The sequence below is a fragment of the Bison bison genome, unplaced genomic scaffold, assembly GCF_000754665.1.
Source record: "Bison bison bison isolate TAMUID 2011002044 unplaced genomic scaffold, Bison_UMD1.0 scf7180017864487, whole genome shotgun sequence".
In the NCBI taxonomy this organism is placed as follows: Eukaryota; Metazoa; Chordata; class Mammalia; order Artiodactyla; family Bovidae; genus Bison; species Bison bison.
In genome coordinates this window covers 10895192-10898828 of record NW_011495047.1, presented here as the reverse complement: position 1 = coordinate 10898828, position 3637 = coordinate 10895192, and positions in this window count along the sequence as shown.

Genomic DNA, 3637 nt, shown 5'->3' with positions numbered 1-3637 from the left:
GGCTGGATGGCATCACCGAGTCCATGGATGTGAGTTTGAGTGAACTCCGGGAGTTGGTGATGGACAGGGAGGCCTGGTGTGCTGCGATTCATGGGGTCGCAAACAGCTGGACATGACTGGGCGACTGAACTGACTGACTGAACTAACTGACTTATTCTTGAAACTCTCTAAAACCCCACCCCGTGTAGCCCCCCTGCAAACTCCCTTCTCACTGCCTTTCATGTTTATTGTGACTGCGACCAGGAGGCTTCCATCTCTCCAGGCCTTGCTCATGAAAGGTACCCAAGACATTTGTTGAATGCCTGAGCTTTAACATTATCTCATCAAGGTCTGGCCTGCAAAAGTAGTTGATTTCCCTTTTCTTTTTTTTCATGGAAATAGAGACACGTGGGAACCACTGGTAATGAAGACTGCTTAGAAGGATGCTTTCAGATGGGAATGGGTTACCAGTGAACTGAATAGTTTCCTGCAGCCCCGAGGACAGCAGCTAAAATGCCCCAGCCAGGGGCCTTCAGTGACCACAGTACAATGATCATTTTCTGTGAATTCCTTGATGTGTAAAAGGGATGGGAAGGCTGACTTAGAACTGAACACAGGAGCCAGGGACATGCCAACACCCCGATCTAACTAGGGTACCCTGATGGCCCCAGAGCCATTCTGAGCTGAAAGCTCCTCTTTCACAAATGAGGGAGGTCTGGACTGATAAGAACCAAAGGAATTGGACCCCTATGGAAGGGAAGGCTGAGAGAGAAAGGAGGATAACCTGGAAGATGAAAGAAACCCGTCCCTTTTTGCAAACTTGGCTGCCATCTCTACCTCCAAACAAAGTATAATGACCAAACAGGTCATTTGGGTTTTTCTGTAATGTCTTATGGAAAAACCTAAAAGAACTTTTTGGCCAACCCAGTAGTTCATTGAGACAGGCCCTTCCCTGAGCTCTACCTAAGCCTCCACATGTCAGGGCTGTAATTACTTCTCTTTTTCACAGGCCTTGACATTCATAGAGCCCCGCTTTCTGAGCTCAACTCCAATAGCCCAGACAGCCCCCTGGGGTTCCTTTACTTGTTCAAACATGCATTTTCTGAACACAAATGCATATCACATTTAATTAAAACATATTGCCTATCACCAGGGAATAAGGATGAATAAGACAGTCCTTCCTAGAGGAAGTGCACAGTTTTACATTGAAGTTTGCAAACTGGTCCAGCTCCCTGGTGCTGGATGATTTGCTCACCCCTGGATAAACTCTGCAGAGCTTCACTATAACCCCCACCCCTCCATCAAAAGGACCACAGGAGGGAATGGATGCTAAAGACTTGCTGTGTGACCCTGGTCATCTATACCTGGTCCATACACCTTTCTCTGGCGTCAAGTGGTAACGGCCTTTGTCTCTCTTCACAATGTACTCACGTCCTGAGAGGTATACCCTTAGCAAAGCTGATCTTTCTCTTTTCCCCACAACAAGACTTGCTCTGAAATTTAAATTGGGGAGGAAGTTTTGAAAAGAACATCCCCAAACAAAAAAATAAATTAAAAAAAAAAACCAAAAAAAACAGACTTCCCTGGAGTTAAGACTCCGCCTGCTAATGCAGGGGACATAGGTTCAGTCCTGGTATGGGAAGATCCCACAAGCCTAGGGACAACTAAGCCCGAACACTCCGACTATTGAGCCCATGCTCTAGAGCATCCTGTGCTTTGCAACAAGAGAAACTGTTGCAATGAGAAGCCTGCACACGGCAACCAAAGGTAGCCCCCACTCACGACGACTAGAGAAAACCCACACAAAAGGGAGAGCCAGCAGAGTCAAAAATAAATGAACCCCCTCCCTACACACACACACAGACAGAAGTCACGGGAGCCCGATTATCCAGGTGGGGAAATTGGAGGACTTGCAGGACCCCAAGCGTGCAGAACCGAGTGCACTCTCAGCAACCTCCCTGTGCTCCTCCTGCCTTTGTCCCTTTCCTCTCCATGATGCCACCTGAAGTGCCACTTTCTATTAGAAGTCTCCTAGATGCGTTGGAGAAGGAAATGGCAACCCACTCCAGTGTTCTTGCCTGGAGAATCCCAGGGACGGTGGAGCCTGGTGAGCTGCCGTCTATGAGGTCGCACAGAGTCGGACACGACTGAAGCGACTTAGCAGCAGCAGCAGCCACGCATGGAAGGTAGAGGGGGCACTTCTCAGTACCTGTGAAAGCAGGAAAGCAAGGAACCGATGGACGTTTCTGGTGCCTTTGGATATAACTTGATACGCTGGTAGCCAATTATTTACAAACGATGTTTACTTGTAAAGGACTGGACACTTTCAGATGGACAGTCCAGAGTTTTCCTTGTACAGATCATTTGCTTCTCCTCTGCTCCTTCATCACTCCATCATTAATCCCTACATCAGTTTTACGCAGAAGGGGAGACTGAGCTCACAGAACAGGCCTGTCACGTGGCCTAGAAGACCACAGTCTCCTCCTCAAAGCGTGAAATTCTTAATGTCCCTGGTGTACTGTATCCATGGACAGGAGTGGGAGGGACAAGGGAAGTAGAGAGAACCCATCATCACTTTGAAACCCCAGCCCCAGTGCCCTGAGGCCTCCCAGGAAATCTTCTGCCTGAACTCCCACCTCACCTCCACCCAGAAGAAATGGACTTTGTTACAGACTGAGTTTTACTTCTTTTCAGGTGGGGCAGCCAGAGTGCTTTCTGGGATTTGTACCTAGAGGATTAGTTACTCACTTTGTCAACAGTGTTGACAACAATAAGCAGAATCACTATTAATGTTAGAGGATGGAGGCTCAAGAAGTGGATGCCTTTTGTATGAAAAGATCAGTAGAGTTAAAATACTTCGATAAGAACTTCCAAGCCCTTCTTCCATGCAGCTGCCTCAGTCTCCCTCAACTCTTCCCAGCTGTCTGTGACTTCCCTTTGGCAAAACAATGCATTTAAAGTTAGGCATAAATTTGCCAATTCTTCAGTCGACAAGAAAAAGAAGCCCCCTCTAGCCACCCCCACCCCCAATTTTGTGGGCATGGGGAGAGGCAGTAGTACTGTCTGGACACTAGAAGAAAAGTTCTCCTGAAGGATGCAGTGGCAGACATCCACACAGCAGCTCCCTGCAAAGGGACTATACATGGTACAGATGCTAAAGACTCACCTTAAATACCTAGAAGAGTCCTTATACCTTTCTGGGATGGGTTAATGGGCATTTTTCAGGGGAATTCATCGTAATTGCATCCCTCCTACCATCTTGTTGCAGCTTCTTCGTCTTTGGACATGGGATATCTTTTTTTGGTGGATTCCAGTGTCGTCCTGTTGATGATTGTTCAACACCTAGTCACAGTTTTGGTCTTCAGGGGGATTTATATCAGAAAACTCTTGAGGCATTCTGACTAGTCTGATTAGCCTTAGTTAGTTAGGATTTTCGGATATGGTAGTCTTATTTTATCAATGAAAATTGGGCAAGACAATTCTACTTTCAAACCGAAGTCACACACCGACTAAGACGGCAAGATCAGACAATGGAATCAGTGGTCTGAGCTGAGTCTAAGACTTCAGGATACCCCAAGTTGAAGTGCCCAGTGTCTTAGGTTGGATCCTGTCCAGGAAATAAAATCCTACGTGCTGAGGGGCAACGGAGCCCACGCAC